The 22,205-nt window shown below is 39.9% G+C and overlaps 1 protein-coding gene across 1 annotated transcript in view; it reads left to right on the forward strand.

Annotated features, from left to right (window-relative positions):
- Window positions 1-8,277: 8,277 nt before the first annotated feature.
- The window catches only part of immp2l (inner mitochondrial membrane peptidase subunit 2), a 239,881-nt gene continuing 225,953 nt past the window's right edge, over window positions 8,278-22,205 (forward strand). Inside the window, exon 1 of the mRNA XM_050073863.1 lies at window positions 8,278-8,327. The gene's annotated coding sequence lies outside the window, so the exon portion shown is untranslated. The remainder of the gene's footprint in view (window positions 8,328-22,205) is intronic.

A 22,205-nucleotide genomic window follows, 5' to 3' on the forward strand; every position in this document is an offset into this window, starting at 1 on the left:
AGCCACTAAGTAACCTATGTAAACGCTGATAGTCTGATTTTACTGTGGCCACTACCCTGTGCAACCCACATTATTTTCATAATGATATATTTAGGAAAAGATGCTGTCTGTTGCCTCTTTAACGAAACTTAAACGGACTTCAACCATCCAGTTGGCAAATCAGAAAACAGTTATGAGTCATGACCATCAATTAAAGCCATTTTGAAAGGCCCTTGCTAACAAGAGGCCTCATGTAAAGAGCACTTGTATGAACAGATTCACTCTTAAGAAACAACGTAAGAGTGATTCAAGAGAGTTTGTAGCAGGAGCACTCTCAATTTTCTCTGAAGTACAAACTAAAATCAAGCGTGGTCCAGACCTGCTGTGGACGGACTCTTGACCTAATTCCTTAATCTGAATGAATTTGGAGTTTAAATGTGCTACTTAAATTAAATTAAATAAAAAATACCACTACAACAAACTGAATGTAAAATTAATGGTGCGTTCACCACATTAACATCATCACAGCTATCACTTTAGGTTTTTAGATTTTGTGATTTTTTTTTAGTGGTACTCTCAGTCCAGTATCATCCTCAGTTTATAACACCTGACAGTGTAACAGCACCTACTGTGGGCTAATATTATCTTGTCTAAAATATCTCCATGACTGTCAGGTCCCTCTGACCGCCTCTCATTTTAGTCATGGCATGACTGCTTTGCTTTGAGAGCTCATTTTTGGCATCTGGCTCCATGTCAGCATTCACTCTTCATTTCTGGCACAGCACAGCACCACTCTGATCACATATGTGTCAGCTCTATTATTACAGATATTTTCTGATTGTTTCAGGTCTCCTAAGATGAACGCTGAATCTGCTGGTCTTGAGGCTTTTGGTGACATTTTTGTGAATGAACCTTGGCTTCACATGGAGCGAAACAGGCGGCCTCATGTGGTCATTTCAGGGGCATGATTATGCTAATGATCAAATCTCACACATGAGCAAGCACTCATGAACAGGTGGCATTCATCAGGCTGAAACCAGTCATTTAAGTATGTCCAGTTATGAGAGTTTGGTGAATCAGGAAACTCGATCAAACAAACCTGACATGATGAGAATATAAAACTGAGTCACTGGTTCAGTGCCAGCAGCCATAACCTGACTGTACATATGTCGGCAGATCGTGTACACTCTGCTGCTTATATGTAAAGTAATACCACAGGACAGTTTTTGATTGGCTTTTTAAAGGCGTCTAATTGGTTCCAGCTGCTGAAGCTAAAATGTGTTCAGCAGTCAAAGTTTTTGTTCCTTCAGTCCTCCGTGGTGGCTGATTAACTCCAACAGCTGAAACCATTAAAGACGAGCTCTGTGGGATTAGTGTAATTACAAACAGATTGTACACATCAGTCAGGTGATCATAGTCAGGTTATTATTACACTGTTTATTTTGGTTTTGTATTCCCCTCTGTTACTTTTATTTAGCCTTATTTAATTTGATGTTGTCTGCTGTATTTTTCATCATCTTTCATTTTCTGTAATATTCTGTAATTGCTGTATTTTTCTTTATTTGTCTGTGGTGTGTTTGGGTTCAGCCAGTGGTGGAAAGCATCTGCTGTGAGTATGTTTACTCAAGTTCTGTTCTCAGGTATAAATCTGAGGTACGTTTTCTTGACTTGAGTATATCCTTTTTATGCATCTTTATACTTTCACTCCACTACATTTATCTGACAGGTGAATTTATAAATTAATATTTTTTCACATAACACATACAAAGATGATGTCTTGTTCTAAATTTAATTCCCTAACAGCTTACACAAGTACAGCTGAAACAATTAGTCTATTAATCATCTGGAAGAGTTGAGTGACAGAAAATTAACTGGAAATTATTTTGATGGTTGGAGTCATTTTTCATGTAAAAACATTCAGCCTGTTCTCATTCCTAGGTCATCAGTTCCTGAAGCTTTGTTGTGCCCCTTGGCGTGTGATATCGATGCCAGAGGCAACCTTACAGCAACACATTCTCACGCTGACCTCGTCACATATTGACGTTTGGTCATGGACTTTCCACGGCAAGATACTACGTGGAAGGTACCCTGGGTGCTTTGGTTGTTGACGTTCTGGGACGCCGTGTCAAGTTCTGCCTGTTACATGCACTGTGTGTTTTAAAAATACACTTCTGTTTTTATAGGAAATGTACAGTTGCATGCAGTCTTTTAGGAAAAAAGAAGAGGGTTTGGCTTTATAATCAAACTTGAAACGAACACCAGCCTCCTGGGTGGAAGTCAGTAGTTGTTGGACCCAGGGGCGGAAATCCCAGGGGGGACGGGGGGACATGACCCCCCCTCCAGTAAAGCTGTCCCCCCTAGAATAATTTGAGACACAATTAATGATTTTTGAACAATGCAGTAGTATTTATTGAAAGCACAATGTAAGCGGTGCTCATTATAATCGCGCAATAATGTGCTATTTAAATTTACTGTTACAACAAGCCCCAGGCCCAGGCTGATAATATAAACTGTCTGCAACATTTCTCCTGCATTGTTCAAAAGCCTACACAATTACGAGTGCTGCTAAGCTAAAAGCTAATGATTAAGCTCAGAGTTTAGTGATAGTCAGAGAGGACAGGAGAGAAAGAAGAGGGAGAGGACAGGACAAGAGCAGTCAGTGGCGGAGCGGCTCGTAGCTAATGGGTACCTGTCTGTAGGCTCTCCACCTGTCAGTGAGACAAACATGAAAGACGTGCAGTTTAACCGACGAGGAGCGGTCATTACGCACGACTATTACGCACGGTTGTGAGGTGCGACTGATGTAGTATAAAGAGAGAGAAAGTCTGCATAGGGCAGGTGTGAGGGGAGCTGGATGAGTCCAATAAAACAACTTTCACGCAGGAGATCACTTCATCTGTTCATTTCCTGTATGAAACCAAAAGACGGTGAAACATCTTTTATCTAAACCTTTTGTTGCCTAAACATAATCGTCACCACTTCACAACATTTATCCCATGTTACAATGTGTTACAGCTATGTGTCACATAATCTCTTTTGACACAGAGATGGCACTGTAGGGCCACTACAAAGTCCCTTCTCTAAGCCGCCTCTAACACAGAATGAAACAATGGCTGCATAATTCCGCTCCAGTGTGTGATTTTAGACAGCATGCCGGCATCTGAAGCAAAAGAAGCGTGACAGGCATGACATGTTAACACAGCAGCATCGGCCTCTTGTGTGACGCACAACATACAGGTTTGGCAGCACTTCATAAACAATAGTATAACAATGGTATAACATGGAAATCATTTATTGTCTCTGTTCGATACAGTAGCAGCTGATCTCGTCCTCTGCTCGGAGTGAAGGAGCTCCTGAACGTCATTATTTTCCAATTTGTGGACATTACTGGCCGCTGATCTTTTTCTCTGAGTTAGCCGCTAACTACTATCAGCTACTTACTTCAGCCTACTTTTATTTAATTTTTTTTTTGACGCAGGAACTTGTAACAGAGTAGTTTCACTGTGTACTATTAGTAGTTTTACTTAATTAAAGTACCTGAATACTTCCTCCACCTCTGGTTTTAGCTGTTATGTGCCACCTGTACAAATGTCTGTACAAAAGTTCTTTGAATTTGAATTCGTGGCTACAAAACTGATAATATTTCTATATTCTGTACACTCTATTGCAGGGATACTCAGCTTGCTTTGCCAGTTGACAGGGAGCCAGGGAGCCAGGGAGCCAGGGGCCGGTGCGCAGCAGCCCTACAAATGTACGCAGGATTTGAGGACATTAAGGGCTCAGTCTGGACCTCTGTTGTGGAGTGAGGAGGATTTGTCAGTGGCACTTTTTGTGATAACAAGCTCTATTGTGATGCTTTTTTATGCATTCTGGCGACTCATATATATTAAAAGTACAAAAGCAATTCCCAGTGTGAATCAATGTATTTGTATTGTGGATTAGAAAATGGTCCGGGGCTACCGGCAGCCTATTAGGGGCCAGATTTGGCCCAAGGGCCACAAGTTGAGTATCACTGCTCTATTGTATATTAATATTCTATTTCTATGTATTTCTTTTTTCTTTGTATTTTGCTTTTACCCCATAATTGTTTTCCATGTAATCTCTTTGTACGTCCACTCTAAAAGGCACCAGACAAATTAATTTTATTAGTGTTACATATTGTACCTTCATTCAGCGTTCGACCAAAATGTGCCCTGTAACTGCTCCTCATCAGTAATATTATATAACCTCTCATTTATGGTTTCTCAGCAAATACAGTGGAGTGAAAACGGTGGTGTGAGGACCGCGGGCTGCCGGTCTGATAATGGCGTCTACATTCCACTTTTAATTAAGCCCTGAAGGAGAATCCAGGCTCCTTATCATAAAAGAGCTACGCTTCCTCTAACACTTGGATTGCTACGAGTTCCCATTTAAAACTGTACTTTTCCTTCATCTCTGGTTCCACTGCTGCTCCTCTTTTATCAGGCAGGAGCCGTTTGTACTGTTACTGTATTTGATGTGAGCCGCAGTGGTGACAGTTCAGTTGTCCATCAGCATCCATTTGTGAAAGCTGTTGATGTCTTTTAAACCTCTTTTCCTGTTTTTCTAAAGTGTAATCAGTTCTCTCCCAGAGACGCTGCTGCTGAATAGAAAACTCCTCAGTTTAATAAAACACAAGCTTCACAGAGACCTTGGAGCAGAAAGGACAGGAACTGAGTCACTCTGGGTTCGTTCACACCTATGTGATGTTGTTTTTTTCCTATCGTTATGTATCTTGACAAGGTTTGAAAAGCCTCCTGTTTCTTCTTCTGCAGGTTCTTAAACCAAGTAGAAACCACCATGACTGATTGAGTAAATGTCAAAGTGTATGAAGCTGCAGTTTCTTCTAACGGCCACAAAGAATGTATTGCGGCTGCTGATAGCACCGTTGCATCACTTGCAACAGCTATCTGCAGTCTTAAGGGCAGATTCAGTAAAGATATTGCTCTAATGATACCACAGCGCAAACATGCCCATCAAGTGCAATCTATCCTTTTTTTGGGGGGGGTTGCAATGATCCAAGTGTCTAAGTATAAATGTTGCCTTTGTGCCAGGAACATCAGGGCAGAACACTGATGTAGCGCAAAGGAACACAGCGAGCTGCAGGTCCTGAACGATGAGGTGGTCCTTAGAATTTCAGGCGAGGACTTTAAACATTTCGAAATTTCGGATGTGCTTCAGTTCCCACCAACTCTCTGAAGAAGCTAATAATTTCAGTCTAACTGTGTGTGACTGTTAGCGCTGATCCATGTGAACATGACTGTGATGCTGCATCAAAACAACCACAGTATATTTTATAGTATTGTTATCACTGCAAATCTATATATGACAAAAAATATCAAATGAAATAAGACATTATTCATTAAATTTAGTTTTTTGTATTTTATTTATAGTTTTTCTAGTTTCTGTAAAAATATAATTTTGTTACAGATTGCTTCTGAGTATTTCACAAATGAAAATAAAGAGACGTTGATAGAGAGGAGTTTGCATTCTTGAGGGCATGTATTGTATTTAGGTGTATTTCTAAGGCGGCAAGTTGAATCACTCACAAGGGCCTAGAAAGAGTGAGCCCTCTGACAATTCTGGGGCCTGGAGCCTATCCCAGCTGACATTGGGTGAGAGGCAGGGTTCACCCTGGACAGGTCACCAGACTATCACAGGGCTGACACATAGAGACAGACAACCATTCACACTCACATTCACACCTACGGACAATTTAGAGTCACCAATTAACCTGCATGTCTTTGGACTGTGGGAGGAAGCTGGAGCACCTGGAGGAAGCCCACGCTGACACAGGGAGAACATGCAAACTCCACACAGAGGGGCTCCCACACCCGGGATCGAACCAGGAACCCTCTTGCTGTGAGGCAACAGTGCTAACCACCACACCACCGTGCCGCGTCATTTGCATTGCGTCCATTACGCTGCCCGGAAGGAAGTCACGTCTAATGGTGTCTTCACATTGATTTTACGTGTAATTCACTCATGTGAATTGTTTGAACACAGCCTAAGAATAGCAAACTGAATACTTTGATGTCGTATACAACATCAATGACCTGAGTTAAGACAGACTTTAGTGTACCTTTGGTTGTGTGTTCACTTGGTTTGACAGGTCCCTCAGCCTATTATGCTCAGCTGTGTTCCAACAGCTCTAATACTTTCTTTCTTTCCAAAATTTCAACTAAATACTTTTTTATAATGGAGAAAAAGATGAGTTTTCTCTTTTTTTTTAAAGGATACTTTACCTCCTCATTCATGGGGTCTCACAGACTGTTGCTGTGTGTGTTTAAGTAATAATTAAATGCTTAAATTAAACCTTTTTTTGCTACAAATACTTATTTTATCCTTTCTTCTGAAAAGTATCAACAGACTTTGAACAATTAATCTGCACATTTAATGAAGGAAATAACAAAGTATTGTTCGTGAGACACATTTACCCAATGAGACACACATTCATATACTTGTGGCTGAAGATACCATACAGGGTGCCACCTGCTGCTCAGTTTTTAACACACTCACACACCAGTGGAGCAGCCATCAGGAGCAATTCAGGGATCAGTATGTTGCTCAAGGATAATTCAACATGTGGACTAGAGGAGGAGGGGATTGAACCATCAGTCTTCTGATTAGTGGACACAACCTGCTCTACCCTTTGAGTCACAGCCGCTTCATGTTCTCTCTTATGTTCACAGGTAAAGAAACGTATCCTATCCTATGTAGAGTCAACAGTGTCATCAACACAAGTTCACAGACACAGTTCAGATGAAAATTGGTTGTATTTTACCGTGTTTTACAGGTTAGGGGCAGAACAGATTTAAAGTGTCATTTTCTGAAGTGTAGGCAGTTTTATTCTTACGTACTAATGTGCCTGATGAGAAACATGACATTACTTGTGAACATACCCACTTATATACTGGGAATGAAATGAATAAAATGAAAGAAATACACATTCATTCATTCATCTATGTACTCAGACTCTACTGATGTAGTATTTTCAGTAAAAGTGTTGTTGGTTTCCTTCAACCACAGCTTGTTTCCGCAGTGTCCCCGCTGTGTGACCAGCAGCAGGGAGGCCTGGAGATGCTGATCTGCTCTGGAACTGAGAGATCACACGTTCATTCCCCACAGCAGCCTGTGCTCTACTGCATGTATTCATTAACAGCTCTGCATCCCTGACTGTCTGTGTAAATGGCTGAAATGTAAATGTAAAGGCTGTGGAGAGAAGATCACATAAATCTGAAGAGTCCTCAAGCTTCTAAGAATGATTCCTTAAGTGTAAGACTTGTTTTTATGTGTTTGGGCAAGTTTGCATTCTCCAATTTTAGACTTATTCATTGATTCCAGTATATTTACACTCAACATTATTCAAATTTAACAACCTTTACCTTGGATATTTCGATTGCAATTCATTTTGAAAGACTTTTTCTGTATCAGAATCAGGTTTATTGCCAAGTAGATTTACTCACATGAGGAATCTGCATCAGTGTTTTGGTGCATAACAATAAAAATATTGTAAAAAAGGGGTGTCAGTGGCTTAGTGGATTGAGCAGGTGCCCCATGTACAAAGGCTTCTTCCTTGCTGCAGCAGCCCAGGCTCTACTCCAGCCTGCAAAAATGCCCAAAAAATAATCTTTAAAAAAATAGTATAAAAAAGTAATGCAATAGTCAGACTAGTCTTAAAGTAAAATTTAAATTAAAGAACCGCAACGTTTTGTGCAAGAATATGCAAAATATTGACCAGGCAATGTGCAATACTAAAATTACAAAAAAATATTGAAAATTGCTTCTCAAAAATGGTATTACTGTACTTGGTGTACATTCTTTAAAAATTATATTGTTTTAATTTATTTCAATTTATTATTTTAATTAATCATTTAATCATTTTTAATCATTTTTATATTTTATTCTATTTTTTATTTTGTTATGTTGTTTTTTATTTTTTAAAAAGTCACTGTTCAGAAAATTATTTTGTTTTAATTTAAATTTATTTTAGTTTATAACTAAATGTACTTTTTAACATTTTTTTTAAATTTATTTCATTTTTATTCCTAATATTTTATTTTAAGTCATTATTTTTCATTACTTTAATATTTTATTATACGTTGTGTTACGTTATATTTTTTTTTTAAGAAACAGTGTTCAGTTAAAAATTATTTTGTTTTAATTTTATTTATTTTAATTATTTAATTAATTATTTATTATTTTTAGGAATCATTGTTCAGAATAAGTCAAACAGACAAACGGTATTCAGGTACAACCGGGCAGAGTTTAGGACCCGGGGGCGACACGTGACGTATAATAACAACAGGAAGTCGGACGTCACGTTTCTGGTAGGTGTCTGTTAGCATCTGTAGCTTTAGCTTTAGTTTCTCAGGTAAAGACGTGATTTTAAAGGCATTAAAGACTCTTCCAGCCTCTGTCCTGCATGTTTCACTGCTCCGCTGTCACCGACATCTTGTTCCGTCACCGACGTTTGTTTTAAAAGTTAACCCGTTGTTAGCCGCTGCTGCTGCTAGCTGTTAGCTATTAGCACTGACAGGTCAGCGTGCAGGAGCACAGTGACTGACAGCTGCGGGTTCACGCAGGTTAAAGGTGGAAAACAGATTGTCCGATGATAAATGTTGTTAAGGTGGAAGTGAGGAGATGTCAGAGTGTTTCTGTGACTGGTTGGAGTCTGTTCTGTCTGTGAGGAAAGTTTGTTGCTGCTGCTGTGAATCAATGAATGAATCACTGACAGCAGTGATGGAAAGTAACGGAGTACTTTTACGCAAGTACTTCAGTACATTTTTGAGGTTCTTGTACTTTTGAAGAGGGAGATATTGTACTTTCTACTACACTACATTTATTTGACAACATTAGTTTCCTTGCAGATTCAGAATAATAATAATAATTATAATAATGCTAATGATAATTTTAATAAACTTAGTTTATTGTAGCACCTTTCGATACACAGTTACAAAGTGCTGTACAATGAAACTAAACACATTTAAAACACAAGAAAGTTAAAACAAATAACATGTCATAAATGTCACCAAAGGAAGATATAACATAAGGAAGACCAAAACTGAATTCAAGATAATAAATGTGAAATAAAAATAATAAGATAGCAATAAAATATACAACTCAGATAAAGTTGGGACATGCTTTCCAATATCAGTATTTCTCTAGGAGAGACTTCAACAGAGCTGAAGCCAGTGACTCAGACAGGCTGATATTAATCAGGAAAATAAATCACCTTAAAATTGATGGTGTATGATTAAAGAATTAAACCACCAAGCAGTGTATAGTTAATTAACTAAACCTTTACCAGCTCCAGTGATGAAGAGATTAGCACATCAATAATCATAATTCAATAGTATAATAATAAATTGAAGAAAAAATTGGGAGTGCTGCACTGGGTTAGAGATTGAATTTCCCTCTTGGGGAATAATAAAGTATATGAAATGAAAAAAATGAAATAAAATTAAAATTAAACACTGTAGTTAATTGTTAAAAAAACAGTTGCTCTTCAAGGATAGGGCGAAATGTCACAGGATAAAAAACAATGATTGGCCAGCTGTAAAAGTCCATGGTACAAGCAGGTGGTCCAGAAATGCATCTGAGCCACTCTGACTGTTGTTAATAATGTGTTATTGATTCACAGATAAACCAACACATTTTGATTGGAGAGTCTTTTCAAGGTATGAAATGCACTGGAATGTGACCTGTGTCACATGACCTCTGCATGATTTTTTTGAATTCAATTGCACATCTGTTCCCAGTGCATTTTATACCCTGATAAAGACTCTCTACTTGAAACGCGTTGGTTTATCCGTCAATCAATCAGAGTGCCTCAGATGCATTTTTGTACTGTCTGCCTATCAGTGAGCTGACCAGTCATTTTTTTTTTTTTTATCTTAATACAATACATTTTTCTGACACAGGCCATTCTGCAAAATGAATACTTTTATTCTTAGTACTTTACGTGTGCTTTAAATACTTTCGCATTTCTACTTAAGTGAGTTTTTGAATGCAGGACTTTTACTTTACTACTGTACTTCTGCAATATGGTAGTACTGCTTTTATTTAAGTACAGGATCTGAGTACTTCTTCCTGACTTAAAGTAATTCAGTCTTTACTCAAGAATCTCCATTTTATGCTTCTTTAAACTTCCACTCTGCCACGTTAGGGAGGGAAACATAGTACATTTTAATTTACTTTATCAAGCCTATCTGACAGCCGTTATTACCACTTTACATTGGAGCTAAAACGATTGATCAGTCTGTCAGTCAAAAAGAAATTCACATTTTGATAATAGATCAATCAATTTGGAGCAAAAATGGATTTGATGGTTCCAGGTTCTTAAATGTGAACATTTGTTGCTTTTCTCTGTTTTATTTTATCATAAACTGAATAACTTTAGTTTTTGAAGCGTTACTCAGACAAAACAAGACATTGACATTGTGTCACTTGGAAATTTTAAGGGTCATTTTTACTATTTTCTGACATTTTACACAGACTACACAATTAATCGATTAATCATAAAGATAATTTGGAACTTTTATTAAGTTACAATATTAATAATTTTATCTGTAATTTCATATTGCTTTTCATATTATCATTTAATACATGGAACATGATTCCCACCATAGTGGATAATGTTAATATGCTGTCATGTAGCTGAGGGACAGTTTGAGCAGCAGACTTGATTAAGTGTCAGATATTACAGATGTAATCAGCAGAGCTGCCGTCCTCCTCCTCGGGAGCATCAGATAATGTCTTTCTCGTGGACTCCTGAAACTGACTGACGTTATTATTTTTTATCATACAAACATGAAAACAAACAAGGATACGTGACAAAAAGAAAAGTGCAAAAGAAATGCACTAAAACAGTCAGTAGATAGTCTTAAACCTGCTGTTGTTTATTTATTTTAATTTTTAAAACCCATGCTAAGAGCCTGGGTATTGTCCTGTTTAAACTACGTCCCTTTCAGACATGCACCTCTTTATGTTTATATGATGACACCAGAGCAGGTCCAGGCAATATGAAGATATATCGTTATCGAGATATGAGACTATATATATTTCGTCTTGGTCACTTTTACATAATCAGTCCTCTTAGGTCGGACTCAGTGATATTTCTGTAACACATTCAACACAAATCTGAAGTTAATGAGGACCTGTGGGACAAAAGAAAGTCCCTGCTTCATTGTTCATCTTTGATTCATGTATGAATAAATAAATAATCAGCAAAACACTTTAAATGCAGCAGGTGTGTGAAAAGGAATTAAACAAGAGACAAAATTTCCATCTTGCCTGAATTTGTAAAGCCGCCTGTAAAAGTCTTATAAATTAAGAAACTGATGAGAAAATGTACGGGATGAGGAGATTGGCAAGGTTGAAGTTATAAAAATAATAATAAAAAAATTTTATTTAAAAGGTGCCTTTCAAAACACCCAAGGTTACAGAGGATAAAATATGAGTATGTGTGTTACTCAGGCTCATGATGGTCATGAATTTGTCTTTGACAGTTTCCCTCTCAGATCACTAATGCAGCCCTTGAGAGAGCAATATGTATTTTACATTTTAACTCTCACACATCAGGTGCGAGATATTGTCTCGTTCAGTAGATGTCCTGTCATGTATTAATACAGCCGTAAGAAACAATGTAAAAGTCGCAAACATCACTTTAACAGTTAGGTGACTTCAGCAGTGTGATAAATTCCATGTTTGAAAATGGCTGTTTATCACTATAGAGGGCGGCATGGTGGTGCAGTGGTCAACACTTCTGCCTCACCGCAGAAAGGTTCTGGGTTTGAACCTGGCTGAGTTCTTATTGTATAGGTTTGTACATAGAGAGACGTGATGTCCTTTAAATATATAGCCAAAAAAAATACTGGTCTGTGCCACAGTCTTAACTGTGCTTGATTACAGGGATGTATGATATATGATTGCACCTACCCAGTGTTTGCATGCTCTGGACTCTGTGTACCATGGTGCATTGAGATTTATCACCAACTTAAAGCCCCTAACTCATCACTGTATCCTGTGTGCATCGGGCTGGCTGGCTCTCTTTACAATTTCTTAAACTCTTTCATTGGCATGTTGTTTACGAAGCTATTCTTGGCCTACCTCCAGCATATTTGTGTGTGTGCATTAAGCAAATAATTAATAATGGCTGCTCTTCATTCACAAAACATGTTTCTATTGGCTGTACCACGGATATGTACAGAGTTTGGCAAGTAAGCATTTATGTGTGCAGCTTCTTATGTGTAATATTCTGCAGAAGGACTGAAAGTCGAACTGTTTGGTTCGCCTTTGAAGTTTCAAAGCACTGTCGCAGGATGTGTGTACACAATATTCTATATGCCAATGTCACGGTGGTCTTTGTGGTCATGTGTAGTTGCCGTTTTTGCATTTTGATGGTTCATTTCTAGTATATATTAACATACTTTTTGGCTTTTCTTTGTAGTATTTTGTGTTTTATATTGCCTGTTCTAAAGCTGTACATGTTTATTCTATATTTTTGTTCTGTGTTGTCTGTCTATGACTTATGTTGCTGCGTGTTTCGGCCAGGACACTCTTGAAAAAGAGATTTTATTTCAAGAGGTTTTGCTTGTTAAATAAAGGTTAAATAAATAAAAATAACTGCAGATAACTACGCTCATTTTCAATTGCATAAAGGTCCAGGTGGTCCAGAGAAGGAAATCAGCTGCTGATTTATATATTGAGATCCCAGGGGACATTTTTTTGTATTTGGAAACTTATTAAATGTGTAATTTGTGGTAGATTTTATTTTGTTGAACTATTAATACTGGTCCATACAGTCCTCAATGTCTATGTGCAGTTTCACATAGATTGACCACGTCAGTGAGTAGAAAAACGTGGGACAGACAGAATGACACACTGACAGTTTCCGTGATTATGTACAGCATACCATACCATGACTTAGTCAGACCAAAAATTAGAATAAAAAACAACAACAACATTGGTCCACAGGGGGAGCCACAGAGATCGGTCACATTTTAGCCATTTTGAAGCATTTTTCGGTTGTTATAGCGCCACCCAGTTGCCAATTAGAGTTAAATTTCTCCAGTCACCTTGAGGCGTCCTGTTCTACATATCTACCAAGTTTAGTAAAAATCCATATGGCGGTTAGGCCTAGATAAGAAATTAGCTCTCTAGCGCCCCCATTTTGTTTGATGGGGTCAATAATGGAGGGGTCCCCTCAGATTATGTGTGGTCATATGCCTACAAAGTTGCGTGGTGATGGGTGAAACCCTTGAGATGTTATACACCTTTATGTGATGAGCCACGCCCTCCGCAATATTCATTGCCTTATAGAAGCTCAGTTTTAGTAAGTTTTCCAACTTTTGCCAAGAGGGAACTTTAGATATTGGTCCCTAGATTATGTTCACCCAGTTTCATGCAGATCGCTCAAACTTCCTAGGAAGAGATCCATTTGAAGTGTTTTTCAAAAAATTCAAAATGGCGGAAAATCTATATAAGCGGAAGTTATGGGTTCTTGAGGCAAATGTGTTCCTCATGAGGAGAGGCATCTCTGTGCAAAGTTTCATGTCTCTACAACATACGGGGCATGAGATATGCCCATTCAAAGTTTGCAATTTCAATCGGTTGCTATAGCGCCCCCCTTTGGCCAATTGATGTAATATTGCTTCATTGGCATCCTCCCATGACCCTCTACCACTGTGCCAAATTTCACATGGATTGACCAAGTCAGTGAGGAGAAAAACGTGGAACAGACACACAGACAAAGTTTTCGTCATTATATAGTAAAATTACAGAATCTGAATCTCACTCTGAGTTACTGTTGTTGTTCACAAACTAAGAAATAAGAGATCTGTTTTTTGTTTTTACTGAATATTTAAAGACCAACTGTAAAACTATGTCACTTATTTGTTGCGATTCTTTTTTCTTAAATTTATAATAAATTTTACTAATTTGTCATATGGTCAAGAATATCGTTATCGCAAAAATTCCCTGAAACATCGGGATATTATTTTAGAGCCATATCGCTCTCCCCTAGTCGGTGACAGACGAGGACATTAATCAGAACCTCAAATAATGTGACAATTAGCCACTAAATTAGCGTGCTGATCACATGCATATTAGCCATAATAGCTAGAAAAAAAATCACTTTTTTAAGGCAGCTGAGCTGTTACTGACAGTTTTCAATTGATTTGCTAAGCTCTTTGTAGATTTGTGATATATCAGTTTTATTTGCTGCATCTGGCACTCGACTTTTCATTTCTGCAAATTTTCTTCCAACTGAAAGTATTTCAGTCTAAAGTGCTTCTGTGGAGTTTTGGGACCCTGGTGCTTAACTCAAGTATCTCTATTTAAGCTTTTGTAAATTTCCACTCTGCCACATTAGGGAGGGAAACAGCACATTTTACTTTACTTTATTTAGCCTTTTATTTCGCCTGTCTGACAGCTATTATTAGCACTTAACAGTGGAGAAGAAACGATTCATCGATGAGTCAGTCAACAGAAAATTAGCATTTTGAAAATAGATAAATCATTTTTTAGGTAAAGATGCATTTGATGGTTGCAGGTTCTCAAATGTGAGGGTTTGGTGCTTTTCTTTGATTTATAACTGAATAACTTTGGGTTTTGAACTATTGGTCAGACAAAATAAGACATTTGAAGATGTCACTTTGGAAATTTAAAGGGGCCTCTTTAGTATTTTCTAACATTTGTAACATTTATATGCTGGTTTTCTTTGGCATATTTGGCACTTTTTGGTGCATTTTCGCAAATTCTTAAACTACTCCAGATGCTTGATTTTTTTCGACATGTTGCTAGTGTTTCTGTAAACCTGTCACTTCTGGTCCAGTAGTGCTGGACTGCTGGTGACTGATGTTAGATGAGAGCGAGTCAGAGTCACAAACTGTCACCAACTTTAAATGTCCTTGTCTGTGAATAACTTATAATTATCTGTATATAAACTGAGCAGATTTTGTCCACAGGGTCATTTAACAACATTCACTGCTGTTCTGAGCGTATTTCCAAAATCCTCAAAGACTTGTTTTACCACCTGTCCTGTGTGAAAAATGTTCTGGCTTCACGATAAAAGACTTTTAACCTGTTTCCCAAGTTGGGACTATTTTCCAGCTTGCTGCCATTTTTGTTTGCAAATATCCACAATATCTGAGTGAAAGATAAAACCTGGACTCGAGCCAGTGAGTAGCCCTGTGCTGTTATGTGTTATCTGGTGTTAAACTGAGCTGCTGTGTGTTATGGTGGTGAAGCATCGTGCTGCTCTGCTATGTTTGGCTGCTAAATAGTCCCAGCAGGGAGGAAGAGGCAGTGCTCTGGAAGAAATAGTTTAGATCTGAACCTCTTGTGAGGAAGAACAACAAGCCCCAGTTAAGATACTCAGATACTCAGAGGGACGTGTCGTTTGTTGCTTCCTTCAGAGTAAATTTTTTTTGTGCAATCAGTTGTGATTTTACCGTCACGTCTGGTGACAATTACATTTTGACATCTGGTGCCTGCTGTGTAACAACATCCTGAACCAGTCATGGGAGAGCGATGCCCAGTGGTGGCTCAGCCTGGTTATTTCTGTTTGATTTTTGTGCTGTCAAGTGTCTTTCAGCCTCTATTTGTGTCCCTGAGTGGCTGCCTGAGCTAATGGCTGCATCACTGGTGGCCCAAACTGCCCATTAGGTCTCCAAGGTGAGCAGAAGCAGGGATTTCTGTAATGCTTCCCCTGCTGCCGTGGCCTAAAAAGCCACGTCTGATGTTCTGCATGAGAGACAAATCCCATTTGTGTCCCCGGCAGTGGGCCTGGATCCTCCCGGCTTACAGTCAACACTGACACCCGTCCAATAATCACCTTAGTTCTGGCTGAGCGAGCACGGTCATGGCCGGCATTGCACGGCGAGGCTCGGCGGTCTGGAGAATGAATAAATATTCGCTGATAAGGTTAAAGAGATTATCCAGCGAATTACTTATTTCATATAAGCACCTTGTGCAAAGTCAGACTAAATGTCACTCATTGAGAGGCCTGTTTGTGGCCCCATTAGTGGCGGGGAGAAGGATCAGGTGGTTTGTCCGTCCAACACTTTGGTTCAGAGCTCAAACTCTGGAAGATTACCAACTTTATTAGCATGAAACCTGTTGTGGGTGTTCGTGGTCCCTAGAAGATTAATCCAGATTTATTCAGTGACCTTTTCTTTTAGCTCCACCATCAGGACAAGTTTCCTGTTGTACATTACAAACAAAAAATCTGTAGGTGTTTGTGTCTTTGCCTTTTATACTGGTGGAAAGCAATTGAAAGAAGTTTAAAAGATGGCAGGTTCCACAGTCACGCTTGACATGTTTGATATTGTTGTAAAGTGGTCACATGGCTAATACAGCTTACTTTTCAACAAAGGTGCAAAGTATATTCCTAAACATAGGACAGTACATTTTGCAGTGTTCTGGAGAATGAAAATGAGCACAAACATCTATACGGCACATCACAGTCCCTGCGCCTGCATACCTAATACGTATGAGTACAAGTTAAAATAGTGAAAACAATAGTGGTATGTAGTTGTAAAAAGGCATCAAAAGATTACAGCCAAACCAAGTAAGACGCCACCCTGGGCATGGACATTCCCAAAAACCTCCTACGGACCAACTGACAACACGTCCTCAAGTTGTCACACATATCGCTGCTTTGTCTGTGGACATTTATGTCTGCATGTTAGCTGCTAGGTTGCTAGGTCTGGGACAAAAATGCTGCGAATACTGGAATGTCAACAAAAGCATGTGGTCATGTTTAGAAAAAAAAGTTTCAACTGCTCCCACCAACCCTATAAGCCTAACTGTGCGTTCAAACCAGAAGCTCCCAAAGAGGCAAAGTCTCTCGCAGACGCCCAAGAAGCACCACTGTCAAAAATATTTGTGGCAGCTTTGGTCGCTCTAGTTGCTCATCACGTGAATCATTCGAACGTTCGATCGTGCTTGTCAATTTAAAGGAGCCACAAAGCAGACTACTGGCTTGAAAGCAGCGTAGTTGCTGCTTGCTGTTGTCCAGTCAAAAAGCTCATAGTTGGCCAACAGAAAGTTATGTCTGGGGGCGTCGGTGGCTTAGTGGTCGAGCAGGCACCCCATGTACAAGGCTGTTGCCGCAGCGGCCCGGGTTCGACTCCAGCCCCTTGCTGTATGTCACTCCCTCTCTCTCCCCCTTTCACACTAGTCTGTCCTATCCATTAAAGGCTAAAAATGCCCCAAAAAATATCTTTAAAAAAAAGAAAAAAAAAAATGCCCCAAAAAATATCTTTAAAAAAAAGAAAAAAAAAAGAAAGTTATGTTTGGTCAATGAAAACAGAAAACAGAAATAGAACACCTAAAAAGGTCATAATTAAACAGAAAACAGAAATAGAACACCTAAAAAGGTCATAATTAAACAACATTAGCCTGCAATTCTCTCCTCTATTAGTAACATTACACACTTTAAAACTCACCAGACCAACCAACTACCTCCACAACGCCGTCCCAAGCCTCATTCTTTTTATTTTGGTCTCTGTAACCAAACAGCGACACATTATAAAGGACTGAGTGGGCGCGAACGCAAGTAATAAACGATATCCATTGTCGGAACAAGTGTGCTGTAGGAACAAAAGTTACATGGCTTGTTCTCTTGGACCCGCTTCGTCGAAGCACGTCAGCATTCCGATTAGTTACGCCGAACCGCATCAGAGCTCATTACTGTAAAGTAAAACGAGTTTTAACTCCCCTCTGGACCCGCTCTGGTCGCTTTGGTCGCCCAAGACGCGCAGCTGACGACCAGGTCGCCCAAGTTGCCCAAGTCGCTGGGCTCTCATTGAAACTTATTGACTTCCGCCGTTTTGGAAGCTCTGGTTGCTGTTGGTTTGAACGTACAGTAAGGCTTTCCAAGTCCGTATACTACATCGTTACTGGCAGCATTTCTAACTGACGCTATCCTGGGGTGTGCCATACTGCCATGTCAGGTGCCGTCTGATCTACCTGCTGTATATCATAACACTGCTAAAGGTTTGTCCATATTATAAACTGACGCTGTCTGGCAGCATATCATACCACCACGAAAGTGCGTGTGACATCTCAAATATGTCTTTGACTTGCAATTGAACATTTTGCCCATTTCATAGAAAATAACAAGATATTGTATCGTGATTCAGCCTGAAAATACCAAGATAGGATTTTTTGTCCATTTCGCCCAGCCTTACTCCCAAGACCTGATTAACACCAAAATTGTCTGGGGCTGTATGTGAATGAGATTTTTCCAAACTGAGTTGGAACGCAGAGCGGAGACAGTGATCTGCTCACAGATTTTAGTTTAGTTTAGCACTCCACCTGTTCAAAGTAAGACAAAGACAGAAGTTAGTGTCAACATGACATTGAATGAGCACATTCATGCTCCCCACAGGGTGAACCCCTTACAGTTTTTGGATACTCCGTGACCTCTAGCACCATCTTCAGGACAAAGTATCTGTACACAAGAGATCTTATAATTAAACCAGCATGTTGCCGTCACATTTTCAGAGCACAGTCATGCTCTCCAGAGGATGAACCCTTTAAATTTCTTTAGGTGGCACCACCCTGAGGTCAAATTTTACATTTTTATTAGGCCTAACACTTGTAAGGGTCTAAGAATAGCTACATCATCAGTAGAACACTGCAGTCTCCATGGGACTCTGTCAGGGTGTTCCTTGGTACCATTTTTAATTCAGTGCTGTGCGTTCGAGCCCGGCAACAGAGGCGTCAGATCTCCATCTGCAGACGCCTCTTGTCCTTAATGAAGCGCTCATCAGGAAAAATCAATCTGCTGCCGCCTCTGGGCCCTCTAATGGAAAAAAACCCGTCTCTTTCATATTGATAATGGGATTCTGTAATTAGAGCCTCAGTTGTTCGGCGGGCAGAGAAACACAAAGAGCACAGAGTTGACTTGTTTATCTTGGAAGTCAGTTCTGGTCTGTGTGATGCTGGTGAGCCTTTCCATCTGAAAGCAGAGAGACAAATAAGATCTGCCGACTTTTATCTGGATGAAAGCTCTGCAGAGGACTGTCCTACTGGTAATTATGGGTAATCTGCGGGAAAAGTCTCAGTGATATGAAGAGGGAAGGTCCACCTCGGTGGCCACCTTGTACTTATTGAAGCAGGTGGAGGTGAACTTTGGGTGCCGGTCAGACTGTGACATTTACCGAACATCCTGGAGCTGTGGCCTTTTACATCCTCCACAGCACGAACGCAGCTTCTCGTCTGTCCCCGACTTTAAAGGACACTTCCACCGTGAGATGACTCTCTGCTCATTTCTTTCGCTGGTTTCCAGCATCTGACATGTGGGGAGATATTTGGCATTTGTCCTTTCATTGTGTTCTTTCTGTGTAAGCCCATTATCACTGGGAACAGAGAAGAAACAAGATGAAAAAGTCAGGAAAAATAAAACTAAATACTGAGATGAAATTTATGTTTAATTCATTACTTTAGATTATTAAAAAGCAATGATCATGATTTTGAATTTTTGATTGTCTATCGTGATTATTTTATGTACAGTTTTGAATTTTTAAGTCAGAATTTTGACACGATCAATACAATCTTGCCTTGAGTTGTATTGAGTTTTCCTGGTAAAGCACGGTTTCCATATATTTCAGAAACAACTTCTTATAGATGAGAGAAGTCTGTGGGCTGTCTGATGACTTGTTATTGGCAGGGAGCAGGGCATACTGCATATACGGAGAATGTTTCATTTTTATTTTATAGATTGTTTTGAGGACTTTTTGCCTTGTATATAGTGCAGCTGGAGAGAGACAGGAAAATGGAGAGAGATGACACACAGCAAAGGGCCATAGGCCAGATTTGAACTCGAGCCACTGCAGAGGACTCAGCCTGTATGGGGCGCATACTCCAGAAATTAAGTTAGAGGTCGCCCCAACCATAGAGAATATTAACGTGTGTTTTTCTTTAGTGTATAATCACCTGAAAATATGTTTTTTGTTACCTTAAAATGAGGCATTGATATCTACAGAGGGAGTGGTCCACGGAGATTGCCTTGTTGCACCACTGTACAGTAGCCCATTTTTGCATTTTCGCTTTTTCAGGAAAACATTTATTTGTAACGTGAAACTGCTTTATTTACCGGTTTAAATCATCTGACCTGTTTGTTTTGGAGAGGAAGAGACCTCTGTGGATAATTTGGCTCCCGGTGAATGAACACTGAAGGAATTCTAAACGGGAGAAGTTTCAGCTGGTTGCAGTCTCTAATCCTCATTGCTTTACACTACTAAACTCTCACACTATCAACTCTGCAATGCATGCTACTCGTAAACGTGGCAATCTCCTCAACCAACTATCCTGCATCACCTGAACGCATCATAAGAGTCTCTGCAGCTTCAGGGAAATGATGCAGATGTAGATTAACCTGGAACCAGAGCGAGGGGTTCGTTATATGTCAGATATTACAGATGTAATCAGCAGAGCTACTGTCCTCGCCTCAGGAACATCAGATTACTTCTTTGTTGTCAAATGAACAAGCTGACATTATTGTTAATATGCGCAGAGCATACAAATCTGACAGGAAATACATGAAACAGACAAACAGATGTACCCAGACAGCGAGGTTTTTCCACCGTTATAAAACAGCCCCCCTCTCACACTGACCTCCTTAAACCACTCTCAGCTGCATTCAAATGAAATATACCATAATTATAACTAATTAGTCAAACAGTAACTTGACCAGAGCAGTGTCAGCCTTCTTCCTCACCCTCCTCTTCCCCTGTGCCACAGCTCTCACTCTCTTAACTCTCCATCAAACTTCTTTGTGGGTCAGGGCTTTTATTCGGCTCCCCGTCTGCTTCCCCTGCAAAGTCCAGAACTGCTGCCGAGGCAGAAGTGGAGCTGGTTTGGGGGAAATCTCGCAGCGGCCGGCTGTAATCAGCGTCCCCGCTGCCTTGCTGCATCCTCCCCTGTGGATTTATCGGTCTGGAAAAGCTTTGGAACGCCAACATTAGTCACCGGCTGAGATGGACTCCAGCCCAGAGACCCAGAAATTCAATTCTAGCAATCGGAGCAAAAGCACACCACAATGTCTCCGCTTGATAGTGGCTGATTTGCTGACCTGAGGTCTGCTCCGGGGCTCTCCGCTCACTGAATTTGATATTTATACCTTCTGTATCTGGCTCATCTGAATAAATTGGAAATGGTTAGTGGAATTGGGTTTGTTGAACTCCTGACAGATCTCTTGAGGAGCTGCTTTTAGACATAAAGAGGCCTCCTCATCCGAGCCGACACGGAGCGCTGCTCTTTCACTTCACTCTCCTCTTTTATGATGCTGATATAAAAGCAGGAGCTCTTATTTCTGCGGCTGTCGCAGTCTAATAACCCCCAATAAGTGTTTGTTTATGATAACCTGTCTAGTCTATTGCCACAGCTTGTTACAGAGCTGCTTCTGCATATTGGGCGCCGGCATGAGAATACCAATGCAGAGAGAGAGATGTGCTGCATTAACTCGTTTGTCACTATGTCGACAATATTAATGCCTTTTCTGCAGACTTGATAAAGACTGTTCCCCCAGCGGAGCTCACTTTAATGTGCTGGAGTGCAGTTGTCACCACGTCATAAACAAAGCCACAGAGGGCCAGGCAGCTGATTCAGAGACTGTAGTACCACAACCTGCATGAAGATGCACGGGCAGACCACTGAACACACCGGCCCTCTATTAACTCTCATTCTTTTCATTCTTTCCGTCAGGTTTGCCGTCTAGACCTCATCATTTTTTTGCCACTTCTTGAGACATTATGTTTGCACAACACCTTCTCATCTCAACTCGTCAAATATCGACGCTTGGTCAGTGGCCCTACATGGCAAATTATGACGCACTCAGTACCCTCTTACTTCATTTTTTGATGCTCACTAATCTCATTGACGGTTGTAGAAAACCCAGCTGAACCAATCAGAGACCTGCAGGTGAAGTTAAAATTGGAGGCATTATTTTTCTGTGCCAGAGTTTGAAAAAACTGCAAGATCCATGAAAAATGGCAACAGAACGTTTCAAACAAAAAGGGCAACAAGCATAGTTGAGACTGATGATGATGCAGCTGTGCAGGATGTTTCTCTTTTTTAGCATCTTCATGCCTTCTTTCGAGAGATGATGGGAAAAGTGGGGAGAGAGATGACAGAATGATGAGGGAAATGACAGGGAACAAAGGAACGTGGATGGACCTGAACTGGGTATGATGTTG

Source organism: Epinephelus moara, chromosome 20 (assembly GCF_006386435.1).
Source record: "Epinephelus moara isolate mb chromosome 20, YSFRI_EMoa_1.0, whole genome shotgun sequence".
In the NCBI taxonomy this organism is placed as follows: Eukaryota; Metazoa; Chordata; class Actinopteri; order Perciformes; family Serranidae; genus Epinephelus; species Epinephelus moara.